The 14575-nt window shown below is 46.7% G+C and overlaps 1 protein-coding gene across 2 annotated transcripts in view; it reads right to left on the minus strand.

Moving 5' to 3' along the window:
* Positions 1–14575, minus strand: part of LRRC4B (leucine rich repeat containing 4B) — a 298617-nt gene that overhangs the window by 112657 nt on the left and 171385 nt on the right. For both annotated transcript variants that reach the window (XM_083161750.1, XM_083161749.1), the window contains one exon: positions 2071–2148. The gene's annotated coding sequence lies outside the window, so the exon portion shown is untranslated. The remainder of the gene's footprint in view (positions 1–2070; positions 2149–14575) is intronic.

Raw genomic sequence — 14575 nt, forward strand, 5'->3', positions numbered from 1 at the left:
AGTCATTAAGGTATTATTTATTTGGACAAGAGTTTTTGTCGGTCACAGACCATGCACCCTTATAGTGTGTCAGGAACCAGTCTGTTTTGTTTTCTGTCAGTTTCTGTTTGGCATTTTGACTCACTGGTGGCCTCCAGTGGCAGGTCTGTTGCCATTACAGCTTTGTGTTCTGGGAGCTTAGTTTATTCACTAGGCTGTGAGATATTAAGCTAATCAAGCACTAGCCTGGGAGCTCCCTGAATCTTCAGGTGTAATTAATCACCTGAGCCCTTTATAGGGCAGGCTCACCTGCAGTACTCTGCCAGTGATAGCTTTCTGTTTATGTTCCTGCTGCTTATGCAGGGAACTTCTGTTTGCTCCCAGCCATGCTTCCTGGTCCCCTGTTCCGTCTGCTGTTTGGATCTCAGGATTTATCCTCTGCAGCTCATTGCTCACTGTAGCATCAGCCTGTATACCCGGACCCCGGAGCTTTCTGGTTCCTGCTGTTCTCCTTTGGAAATTCCAGTGCTCTGCTGGTTTCCTGCTTCCAAGTCTGCTTGGTGTGTCATCCAGTCCTGGGCCAGAGCCTGCGCCTGATCCACTTCCCTCTTCTCCCTGTGGGTCACGTAAGTGCTCCTTTGGAGCCCGGTGGTTCTATCTTTTATTATTCATTTGCCCGCCGTGGCTGTTCCCCGCTGTGGGTCCGTCGTTATTCCTTTGTGTCATTTTTCCAGCTGTTCCTCCTGTTTTGTTATTGTCTGTCACCTTAGCTTCCATCAGGCAGGGGTGTTTCCCTTTCCATCTGCAACCGGTTTTGGGGAATCACTTGCCTTGGTGTGCCCCTGTTCCGAGATTCCCTATTGTATCTCTTGTGTCTGCGACTGGGTCGCAACTCCCGTCCTTGGCCTGGTGGCGGTAGTCAGGGGTCTTTTTCCAGCTAGGTTCTTTAGCCAGATCATCCTTTTGAGCTACCCCCTGGTGATTGCTCACCCCTTGTCATTACCTAACACCTGGCTGCATCGGGGTCAGAGCCGGCCTAACTGGCTCTGGCGAACGCGGCGGCTACAGGCGAAGCCTAGCACTTGTAGGGGTATTCCATCTGCCCGGGGGACTCAACAGAGTCAGTGTAGGTTTTGCTGTGGCCGTTCTAAACAGCGGTCCCAGCTGCGGGCTCACGCCTGACCTTTTTCCTCCTGCCAGCTGTTGTATCACCCAGAGCCCAGGCGAAAACCATAACATAGTGGATGCATACAAACAGAGGTGAATGCTTGTGTGACCCATTGGTTTTTGGCCTTACATCCATTTATTTTTGAGGTATGGCATCATACGGGGAAGCACCACCTCAATGCCAATGCCCTTTCCAGGAGGTTTGTAGGTCCTGATACTCCAAGCAAGCCTATGGTGAAGCTAGGGGTGAAGGAAGAAAGCAAGGTGGGTGACCTCTGGAAAGTGGAGGGAGGGGCGGATTACACATGTAGAGGTGGGTGAGGCAGAGAGCTTGCCTGAAAATTTTGTAGCTTCACCAGGGTGGTTGAAGCTATTGGGGGAGGAGTGTGGCAGAGACAGCATTCCCCCACATGAGAGTAATGTGGAGGATCCAGACCAGATTTTGGAGCAGTAGCAGAATCCCAGGTGAGCAATCATCAGCCCCTGTGATCTCCTGATATAAGTGTTTTCAGGGCAGAGTGCAAAGATGGTGCATTAGAAGCCCAAGTGATAGGACAGGGTATGGGCTATGGTAGGGAACACTGTTCCTGCTGTGATTACCAGTATGCTGCTGCCTGTGACTACGCTTGCCTATGGAATTCATCTGGTATGCTGTGACCTGCTTTATAAAATTAAGATCAAAGTCCTTAATTGAATCCCCATTTGTGTGATCCTTGTCACAATATAAAGCAAGTTAGTTTTCATTTAAGCCACATGATGGTGAATGGTGCGATCTCTGATGGTTCCCCCCTACTTTATAATGCTGATAATTAAGCATCATTGCCTCTGCCCACCATGTACCATGCCATGACCCTCCTGCGCTGACCTGGAGGGGGACGGCCAGAATGCCGATAAGTACGATGTAAGCATTATACTGTTACTCACCATGATGGAGGCACTCAGAGGTTACAGGATCATTTTGCCACAAGAATGTCTTCTGAGATCATGGATGGAATCTGGATGCTGCAATAGAACAATCAGTCATTACAATGCGTTTAGCAGAGTAGGACACAGATTTTAAGGATATGGGTCATAGGGTCAACTGTATAAAGGTCAGCATACATTAAGTCGACCCCTAAAGGTCGACAAGGCTTAGTGCTCTTTGAGCTGATGAACAAACCCCAGTCCCTCTGTCTCCTGTATATAGATGGATGCACATAGACTCCACTCACAGCTGACAAGCTAAGCAAAACAGTAAGTGATAGGGGGTCTCCCAACTGCCCCTCCCCTACATTTGTGAGACAGTGAGACAGTCCCCCCACAATGTCATTGTCCTGTGAAAACTGAAAAAAGCGGAGTATCAGCCCCACGCCCTCCTGCAGACCTACAAATGCCCATGATTATACTTGCCTCAAGAGGGTGTGGGCAGGAGATGTGTTAATGTGTGTACAGAGACAGCTGTAGGCAAACCAGGGTGTTTAGAATGCCTAGAGCCATACCTCCCAACTGTCACGATTTTAGAGGGACAGTCCCGATTTTCGGGTCCTGTCCCGCTGTCCCACCCGCGGCAGGCATTGTCCTGCTGCGGGGGGTGGCAGTTGGGAGACCCCCCAATCTAGTAGAATAGACGCTGTGCGCAAGCGCACAGTGTCTATTCTCGTATGAAAATGAGGTTGCGTCTAATTAGCATAAGCCGCACCCTCATTTGCATACGCCCGCCCCCTTTTGGGCGCTCGCACGGCTTCGCCGCGCGAGTGTCCCTATTTCTTCACGTCAAAAGTTGGGAGGTATGCTAGAGCCATGCAGCTCATACATGAGAGCCAGTAGCAGTGGTAGTGCCAGTGCAGGGAGAAGAGATAATAGGAACACCAGCAGGTAGTTATAAAACTGCTCCATGTAGGAGGCCTGCTGTGTCCAGCAGCTCGTCCTTCCATGGGCCTTTACGGAGTTCAGCAGAATGGGCTTGCCCTGACTGACTCCCTGCCGCTGACAGCTGTAATGTGTACGGGACATTACTCTGTGCCATTATGTGTATAAGGACATTACTAGTGTATGGTATATGTGTAAGTGGCATTACTGTGTGCCATTATGTGTATGACATTACTAGTGTATGTGGTGTAATGTGTAAGGGATATTAAAGTGTGCCATTATGTGTATAAGGACATTACTAGTGTATGTGGTGTAAGGTGTAAGGGATATTAAAGTGTGCCATTATGTGTATCAGGACATTACTAGTGCCTGGTGTAATATGTAAGGGATATTACTGTTTGCAATTATGTGTATAAGGACATTACTAGTGCCTGATTTAATGTGTAAGGAACATTACTCTGTGCCTTTATGTGTATAAGGACATTATTAGTGGCTGGTGTAATGTGTAAGGGACTTTACTGTATGTGTCATTATGTGTATAAGGACATTACTAGTGTCTGGTGAAGTGTTTAAGGAACATTACTCTGTGCCATTATGTGTATATGGACATTAATAGTGTGTGTGGTATAATACTGTACCTTACTACCTCCAAGTCTGTCTGTTGTTACCCAGTTTGTTTTATCACTGTCTACTATTGTCATGTGCAACGGAATCTGCTGCGCTATATAAGAAACTGTAAATAAATAATGAATATATAATAATGTGTAAGGGACATTACTGTGTGCCATTATGTGTATAATGACATTATTAGTGTATATATATAAGAGGCATTACTGTGTGGAATTTTGTGCAAGGACATTACTATTGTCTGGTATAATGTGTAAGGGAAACTGTGCAGGAATGCATGCTTATTTCCAAGAGACAGTTATTTATTATAAACAGTTAAGATACATTTTATAAGTATTTTTTTTTAAAATACATCCCCATGTACAGTACAAGTGTGAATGTCTTATATACTGTAAGTACAAGTGTGAATGCCTTATATACTGGAAGTAAAAGTGTGAATGCTTTATATACTGTAAGTACAAGTGTGAATGTCTTCTATACAATAAGTACAAGTGTGAATGTCTTATATACAATAAGTACAAGTGTGAATGTCTTATATACTGTAAGTACAAGTGTGAATGTCTTATATACAATAAGTACAAGTGTGAATATCTTATATACTATAATTACAAGTGTGAATGCTTTATATACTGTAAGTGCAAGTGTGAATGTCTTATATACTGTAAGTACAAGTGTGAATGCTTTATATACTGTAAGTACAAGCAGAGGCGTAGCGAGGGCGGTGCCGGTGGAGCACCAGCTCCGGGCGCAGGAGGCTATCATGGAGCCGGAGCTGTGCCGGCACCGCCAGCTCGCCCGCTCCCCTGCGCTCTCTCTGCCGGCGCCATCTGCCCCTCTAGCTCCCGGCTCCCCACTGTGTCCGGGAGACGCGGTGCTATTTAAAATTCATGTCTCCCGCTGGACCGCGCTAGCCAATAGGCGCTTGCGGTCCAGCAGCCAATCAACTGGGGGCTGCTGGACCGTGAGCGCCTATTGGCCAGCGCGGTCCAGCGGGAGATGTGAATTTTAAATAGCAGTGCACGCACGTCTCCCAGCGTATAGGCGTATAGGCGTGCGCACGGGGGTGCCGACTGCCGGGGTTGCACCCCCTACACGAATGCAGCCAGTGCACTGGTGATTGCAGCCAGTGCACTGGCCACCATGATTGCAGCCAGTGCATTGGTTTTTACATGGTCTCCGCGCTTCCCTGCCGGTGTCATGGTGGGAGTGGAGGAATCTGTGTCATCGAGCCCGCTCCTGTCATCGAGCCCGGAGCTGGGGGACGACGACTGACTAGCCGCAGCATGAGGACACTGCTGCCCAGAGCCTCACCATGAAGGGGGGAGTAGAGGGAGAGGACCCACTGCTGACACCTTTGCTGGACAGAAAAGCTCCGCACAGAGAGGAGGAGCCGCTGCCATTGTGTGAGGAAGGAGAGAAAGTAATGGTGAGCATCCCAGCATCTGTTTGTCAGTTTGTCTTTGTCCCCCCCCAACTCTTCCCTCTGTCTATGCTACCCCTCCATCCATCTGTCAGTCTGTCCCCCAGCATGGTACTTTGTCACAATCTGTCTATGCTCCCCTTGATCCATCCATCTGTGCTCCCCCTCCCCTCGTCCATCTTTCTATCTATGTTGTACTATCTGTCCATCTCCCCCCCCCCCCTGTCTGTCCTGTGCCGTATAATATCAAATAATGTGAAATTCTGTGTAATGGGCACCACAGTGTGTGACATATGTAATGGGCATCACCATGTGTTGTATAATGGGCATCATGGTCTGAGGCGTAATGGGCATCATGGTGTGAGGCATAATGTGTAATGGGCATCAAGGTGTAAGGCGCAACATGTAATTGGCATCACAGTGGCCCTTATTCAGATCTGTGCGGCCGGAGCCGCATACGTTGCTCCGGCCGCACAAATCAATCCCCGCCTACAATACGGATCGCCACGGCCGTCCGTACGCGGACGGCTGGCGATCCGCATGAAAAATGGTGGGGCGTACGCCTCCACCATGGTGGGAGCTGCCCCCTGCATTCGATGGTCGGCGACCATCGAAGGCAGGGCCGCACGCTCCACCAGCTCACGCAAGCTGAGACCACACGGACACTTGTCCGTGTGAAAGCTTGTTTGGGGGCGGAGAGCTGACATCCGGCGATGTCAGCTTTCCGCCCCCATCACTGGCGTCATAGCCTCATTACCATGCATACGCCCCGCGTTTGCATGGGAACGCCCATGAAACGCTGGGCGTATACATAGGTAAATGAGGCTATCAAGCCCCTCACGCCCCTATACGCCCCCTTTGCGGCGTATAATTTTTGTGTGCGGCGATTTCGCCTGCACATGCGCAGAGTGACCTCTGCGCATGTGCAGAGTGAAAACATCGGCGGTACGGCCGCACGCGGGCCGTACCGCACAGATTAGAATAAGGGCCAGTGTGAGGCGCAGCGTGTAAACGGCATTATGGTGTGTGGCAAAATGTATAATGGGCATTATGGCATGTGGTATACTATGTAATGTCTGTGTGATGTTTAATTGGCATTACGGTTTGTTATATACTATGTAATGGGCATCAAGTGTGACCTTATGTGTAATTGGCAATACAGCATGTGGCTTTATGTGCAATGGGCATTACTGTGTGTGGTATAATGTTAGGCCGCATCCCCTTTTTGCCACGCAAGAGCCCCGCCTACTACAAATTGGGGGGGCGCGAAACATGCCCTTGCTCCGGGCACCGTGGCACCTAGCTACACCGCTGAGTACAAGTGTGAATGTCTTATATACTGTAAGTACAAGTGTGAATGCCTTATATACAATAAGTACAAGTGTGAATGCCTTATATACTGTAAGTACAAGTGTGAATGCCTTATATACTGTAAGTACAAGTGTGAATGCCTTATATACAATAAGTACAAGTGTGAATGCCTTATATACTGTAAGTACAAGTGTGAATGCCTTATATACTGTAAGTACAAGTGTGAATGTCTTATATACTGTAAGTACAAGTGTGAATGCTTTATATACTGTAAGTACAAGTGTGAATGTCTTATATACAATAAGTACAAGTGTGAATGCCTTATATACTGTAAGTACAAGTGTGAATGTCTTATATACAATAAGTACAAGTGTGAATATCTTATATACTATAATTACAAGTGTGAATGCTTTATATACTGTAAGTGCAAGTGTGAATGTCTTATATACTGTAAGTACAAGTGTGAATGCTTTATATACTGTAAGTACAAGCAGAGGCGTAGCGAGGGCGGTGCCGGTGGAGCACCAGCTCCGGGCGCAGGAGGCTATCATGGAGCCGGAGCTGTGCCGGCACCGCCAGCTCGCCCGCTCCCCTGCGCTCTCTCTGCCGGCGCCATCTGCCCCTCTAGCTCCCGGCTCCCCACTGTGTCCGGGAGACGCGGTGCTATTTAAAATTCATGTCTCCCGCTGGACTGCGCTAGCCAATAGGCGCTTGCGGTCCAGCAGCCAATCAACTGGGGGCTGCTGGACCGTGAGCGCCTATTGGCCAGCGCGGTCCAGCGGGAGATGTGAATTTTAAATAGCAGTGCACGCACGTCTCCCAGCGTATAGGCGTATAGGCGTGCGCACGGGGGTGCCGACTGCCGGGGTTGCACCCCCTACACGAATGCAGCCAGTGCACTGGTGATTGCAGCCAGTGCACTGGCCACCATGATTGCAGCCAGTGCATTGGTTTTTACATGGTCTCCGCGCTTCCCTGCCGGTGTCATGGTGGGAGTGGAGGAATCTGTGTCATCGAGCCCGCTCCTGTCATCGAGCCCGGAGCTGGGGGACGACGACTGACTAGCCGCAGCATGAGGACACTGCTGCCCAGAGCCTCACCATGAAGGGGGGAGTAGAGGGAGAGGACCCACTGCTGACACCTTTGCTGGACAGAAAAGCTCCGCACAGAGAGGAGGAGCCGCTGCCATTGTGTGAGGAAGGAGAGAAAGTAATGGTGAGCATCCCAGCATCAGTTTGTCTTTGTCCCCCCCCAACTCTTCCCTCTGTCTATGCTACCCCTCCATCCATCTGTCAGTCTGTCCCCCAGCATGGTACTTTGTCACAATCTGTCTATGCTCCCCTTGATCCATCCATCTGTGCTCCCCCTCCCCTCGTCCATCTTTCTATCTATGTTGTACTATCTGTCCATCTCCCCCCCCCCCCCTGTCTGTCCTGTGCCGTATAATATCAAATAATGTGAAATTCTGTGTAATGGGCACCACAGTGTGTGACATATGTAATGGGCATCACCATGTGTTGTATAATGGGCATCATGGTCTGAGGCGTAATGGGCATCATGGTGTGAGGCATAATGTGTAATGGGCATCAAGGTGTAAGGCGCAACATGTAATTGGCATCACAGTGGCCCTTATTCAGATCTGTGCGGCCGGAGCCGCATACGTTGCTCCGGCCGCACAAATCAATCCCCGCCTACAATACGGATCGCCACGGCCGTCCGTACGCGGACGGCTGGCGATCCGCATGAAAAATGGTGGGGCGTACGCCTCCACCATGGTGGGAGCTGCCCCCTGCATTCGATGGTCGGCGACCATCGAAGGCAGGGCCGCACGCTCCACCAGCTCACGCAAGCTGAGACCACACGGACACTTGTCCGTGTGAAAGCTTGTTTGGGGGCGGAGAGCTGACATCCGGCGATGTCAGCTTTCCGCCCCCATCACTGGCGTCATAGCCTCATTACCATGCATACGCCCCGCGTTTGCATGGGAACGCCCATGAAACGCTGGGCGTATACATAGGTAAATGAGGCTATCAAGCCCCTCACGCCCCTATACGCCCCCTTTGCGGCGTATAATTTTTGTGTGCGGCGATTTCGCCTGCACATGCGCAGAGTGACCTCTGCGCATGTGCAGAGTGAAAACATCGGCGGTACGGCCGCACGCGGGCCGTACCGCACAGATTAGAATAAGGGCCAGTGTGAGGCGCAGCGTGTAATCGGCATTATGGTGTGTGGCAAAATGTATAATGGGCATTATGGCATGTGGTATACTATGTAATGTCTGTGTGATGTTTAATTGGCATTACGGTTTGTTATATACTATGTAATGGGCATCAAGTGTGACCTTATGTGTAATTGGCAATACAGCATGTGGCTTTATGTGCAATGGGCATTACTGTGTGTGGTATAATGTTAGGCCGCATCCCCTTTTTGCCACGCAAGAGCCCCGCCTACTACAAATTGGGGGGGCGCGAAACATGCCCTTGCTCCGGGCACCGTGGCACCTAGCTACACCGCTGAGTACAAGTGTGAATGTCTTATATACTGTAAGTACAAGTGTGAATGCCTTATATACAATAAGTACAAGTGTGAATGCCTTATATACTGTAAGTACAAGTGTGAATGCCTTATATACTGTAAGTACAAGTGTGAATGCCTTATATACAATAAGTACAAGTGTGAATGCCTTATATACTGTAAGTACAAGTGTGAATGCCTTATATACTGTAAGTACAAGTGTGAATGTCTTATATACTGTAAGTACAAGTGTGAATGCTTTATATACTGTAAGTACAAGTGTGAATGTCTTATATACAATAAGTACAAGTGTGAATTATTATATTATTATTATAATTTTATTTATAAGGCGCCACAAGTGTTTCGCAGCGCCGTACAAAGGAACAATACAGGGAAACAAAACTTGGCATAACATTGAATAAATAACAAAAATACAGTACAAATAAAGAGCGCCACAGATCAATACACATTACAGCTTGGGTACAAGTAGTGAGGACTCAATCAACATACAACTAGAGGCTTGAGGCCAATGATAGAGAGGAGTATGCAGACGAAGATGGTCACTGAGTGTTGGAGTAAAGGAGAGCTGTGAGTGAGATGTGAAGAGAAGTGGGCTTTGACAACAGAAGGGAAGAGGGCCCTACTCGGAGGAGCTTACAATCTAGTGAATGTCTTACAATGAATGTCTTATATACTGTAAGTACAAGTGTGAATGTCTTATATACTGTAAGTACAAGTGTGAATGTCTTATATACTGTAAGTACAAGTGTGAATGCCTTATATACTGTAAGTACAAGTGTGAATGTCTTATATACAGTAAGTACAAGTGTGAATGCCTTATATCAGGGGTGGGGAACCTCCGGCCTGCGAGCCGGATACGGCCCCCGCACCCAGTTTGTCCGGCCCGCCCGCCTGCCTATATTACAGCCGCCCGCCAATACTACAGAAGTATCATCCGCCCGCCGGCTGCCTACATTTCATACCAGCCGCCGGGGATGGCTGCTGCTGCTGCCGCCGAGGAGATGTGCAGAAGACGCGCCCGCCAATCACTGCCGGCGCATCCCCTCCACAGCCACTGTGATTGGAGGGCGCGTCTTCTACACATCTCCCCGGCGGCAGCAGCAGCAGCAGCCATCCCCGGCGCCTGGTATGTAATATAGGAGGGCGGGCGGCTGTTAATATAGGCGGGCGGGCGGGCGGCTGATACAGCGGGCGGGCGGCTGGTATGAAATGTAGGCAGCCGGCGGGCGGATGATACTTCTGTAGTATTGGCGGGCGGGCGGGCGGCTGTAATATAGGGCGATAATCACCCTCCCTTCCCAGGCAGTGACTGACACATCCAGGGGTTGTCATTTACCCCTGGATTCACCCCCAAACAGGTTAATGTGATTATGTCTGATTCTCATAATCAGACATAATCACATTAACCTGTTTGGGGGTGACAGCCCCCCTTCCTCCACACTGTCACTTTTTATGTCGCTGCCCGTGTGTATAATGCCCACATGTATATGCCGCTGCCCTTGTGTATTATGCCCACATGTATATGCCGGTGCCCTGTGTATAATGCCCACATGTATATGCCGCTGCCAGTGTGTATAATGCCCACATGTATATGCCGGTGCCCTGTGTATAATGCCCACATGTATATTCTGCTGCCAGTGTGTATAATGCCCACATGTATATGCCGCTGCCCTTGTGTATTATGCCCACATGTATATGCCGGTGCCCTGTGTATAATGCCCACATGTATATGCCGCTGCCCTTGTGTATTATGCCCACATGTATATGCCGGTGCCCTGTGTATAATGCCCACATGTATATGCCGCTGCCCTTGTGTATTATGCCCACATGTATATGCCGGTGCCCTGTGTATAATGCCCACATGTATATGCCGCTGCCAGTGTGTATAATGCCCACATATATATGCCGCTGCCCGTGTGTATAATGCCCACATGTATATGCCGCTGCCCTTGTGTATTATGCCCACATGTATATGCCGGTGCCCTGTGTATAATGCCTACATGTATATGCCGCTGCCAGTGTGTATAATGCCCACATGTATATGCCGCTACCAGTGTGTATAATGCCCACATGTATATGCCGGTGCCCTGTGTATAATGCCCACATGTATATTCCGCTGCCAGTGTGTATAATGCCCACATGTATATGCCGCTGCCCTTGTGTATTATGCCCACATGTATATGCCGCTGCCCTTGTGTATTATGCCCACATGTATATGCCGGTGCCCTGTGTATAATGACCACATGTATATGCCGCTGCCCTTGTGTATTATGCCCACATGTATATGCCGGTGCCCTGTGTGTATAATGCCCACATGTATATGCCGCTGCCCGTGTGTATAATGCCCACATGTATATGCCGCTGCCCTTGTGTATTATGCCCACATGTATATGCCGGTGCCCTGTGTATAATGCCTACATGTATATGCCGCTGCCAGTGTGTATAATGCCCACATGTATATGCTGCTGCCAGTGTGTATAATGCCCACATGTATATGCCGGTGCCCTGTGTATAATGCCCACATGTATATTCCGCTGCCAGTGTGTATAATGCCCACATGTATATGCCGCTGCCCTTGTGTATTATGCCCACATGTATATGCCGCTGCCCTTGTGTATTATGCCCACATGTATATGCCGGTGCCCTGTGTATAATGCCCACATGTATATGCCGCTGCCAGTGTGTATAATGCCCACATGTATATGCCGCTGCCAGTGTGTATAATGCCCACATGTATATGCCGCTGCCAGTGTTTATAATGCCCACATGTATATGCCGCTGCCCTGTGTATAATGCCCACATGTATATGCCGCTGCCCTGTGTATAATGCCCACATGTATATGCCGCTGCCCTGTGTATAATGCCCACGCGTATATGCCGATAATTGATAATTTTGATATGGCCCCCGAAGGGTTTTAAAATTTTCCAAATGGCCCTCGGTAGAAAAAAGGTTCCCCACCCCTGCCTTATATACTGTAAGTACAAGTGTGAATGTCTTATATACTGTAAGTACAAGTGTGAATGTCTTATATACTGTAAGTACAAGTGTGAATGTCTTATATACTGTAAGTACAAGTGTGAATGTCTTATATACTGTAAGTACAAGTGTGAATGTCTTATATACTGTAAGTACAAGTGTGAATGCCTTATATACTGTAAGTAAAAGTGTGAATGCTTTATATACTGTAAGTACAAGTGTGAATGTCTTATATACAGTAAGTACAAGTGTGAATGCCTTATATACTGTAAGTACAAGTGTGAATGCCTTATATACTGTAAGTACAAGTGTGAATGCCTTATATACTGTAAGTACAAGTGTGAATGTCTTATATACAATAAGTACAAGTGTGAATGTCTTATATACTATAAGTACAAGTGTGAATGCCTTATATACTGTAAGTACAAGTGTGAATGCCTTATATACTGTAAGTACAAGTGTGAATGCCTTATATACTGTAAGTACAAGTGTGAATGCCTTATATACTGTAAGTACAAGTGTGAATGCCTTATATACTGTAAGTACAAGTGTGAATGTCTTATATACAGTAAGTACAAGTGTGAATGTCTTATATACTGTAAGTACAAGTGTGAATGCCTTATATACTGTAAGTACAAGTGTGAATGCCTTATATACTGTAAGTACAAGTGTGAATGCCTTATATACTGTAAGTACAAGTGTGAATGCCTTATATACTGTAAGTACAAGTGTGAATGTCTTATATACTGTAAGTACAAGTGTGAATGCCTTATATACAGTAAGTACAAGTGTGAATGCCTTATATACTGTAAGTACAAGTGTGAATGCCTTATATACTGTAAGTACAAGTGTGATTGTCTTATATACTGTAAGTACAAGTGTGAATGCCTTATATACAATAAGTACAAGTGTGACTGTCTTATGTACTGTAAGTACAAGTGTGAATGTCTTATATACTGTAAGTACAAGTGTGGATGTCTTATATACTGTAAGTACAAGTGTGAATGTCTTATATACAATAAGTACAAGTGTGAATGTCTTATATACTATAAGTACAAGTGTGAATGCCTTATATACTATAAGTACAAGTGTGAATGCCTTATATACTGTAAGTACAAGTGTGAATGCCTTATATACTGTAAGTACAAGTGTGAATGCCTTATATACTGTAAGTACAAGTGTGAATGCCTTATATACTGTAAGTACAAGTGTGAATGCCTTATATACTGTAAGTACAAGTGTGAATGTCTTATATACAGTAAGTACAAGTGTGAATGTCTTATATACTGTAAGTACAAGTGTGAATGCCTTATATACTGTAAGTACAAGTGTGAATGCCTTATATACTGTAAGTACAAGTGTGAATGTCTTATATACTGTAAGTACAAGTGTGAATGTCTTATATACTGTAAGTACAAGTGTGAATGCCTTATATACAGTAAGTACAAGTGTGAATGCCTTATATACTGTAAGTACAAGTGTGAATGCCTTATATACTGTAAGTACAAGTGTGATTGTCTTATATACTGTAAGTACAAGTGTGAATGCCTTATATACAATAAGTACAAGTGTGACTGTCTTATGTACTGTAAGTACAAGTGTGAATGTCTTATATACTGTAAGTACAAGTGTGGATGTCTTATATACTGTAAGTACAAGTGTGAATGCCTTATATACTATAAGTATAAGTGTGGATGTCTTATATACAATAAGTACAAGTGTGAATGTCTTATATACAATAAGTACAAGTGTGAATGCCTTATATAATGTAAGTACAAGTGTGAATGCCTTATATACTGTAAGTACAAGTGTGAATGTCTTATATACAGTAAGTACAAGTGTGAATGTCTTATATACTGTAAGTACAAGTGTGAATGCCTTATATACTATAAGTATAAGTGTGGATGTCTTATATACAATAAGTACAAGTGTGAATGCCTTATATACTGTAAGTACAAGTGTGAATGCCTTATATAATGTAAGTACAAGTGTGAATGCCTTATATACTGTAAGTACAAGTGTGAATGCCTTATATACTGTAAGTACAACTTCTAACCCCAGCACAGTAGATCCCCCACCTAGACATATCTCCCCAGCACAGTAGACCCCCCATATAGACAGATCTCCCCAGTACAGTTGATCCCCCACCTAGACAGATCCACCCCTGAAGAGAATATCCTCTCAGCACATTAGACCCCCCCTCCCAGACATATCTCTCCAGCACAGCACCCCCCCCCCCCCCTGACAAAGCTCCCCAGCACAGATCAGACACTCCCCACCCCGGAACAAGAAATGCCCTTACAACCTTCCCTCCCTAATGTGTCAGGGCCTAGTTTTAAGAGAGATATTAGCTCCTTTGGGGAGCCAAGTTTACACCTGCACACTAATATTTTTAAGGTACCTAGGAAGGTTTTATATCCCCAGGGGGGGGGGCATACACAATGCCAAGAGTTAGTATGAGGTTGAAGTGCTATATAAAATTACCTTAGATCAATGCAAGAGTCTGATGCCTGCACCATAGAGAGCCAGGTGGGTGGAAATTGAGGAGCATAGCTGGCAGTCAGAAGTAATGGGATCTGAGGTATGTGTATGTTGTGTGGGTGGGGGACTGGAGGATCTCTCTTCTGATACTAGCTCCTCTTCAGGCAGGACGCTATACCTACTATGAGAGGAAGATAGCAGCCTTCCCTTTCATGCCAGTGCAGCTAACT

The sequence above is a fragment of the Crinia signifera genome, chromosome 19, assembly GCF_055691185.1.
Source record: "Crinia signifera chromosome 19, ASM5569118v1, whole genome shotgun sequence".
Taxonomy (NCBI): domain Eukaryota; kingdom Metazoa; phylum Chordata; class Amphibia; order Anura; family Myobatrachidae; genus Crinia; species Crinia signifera.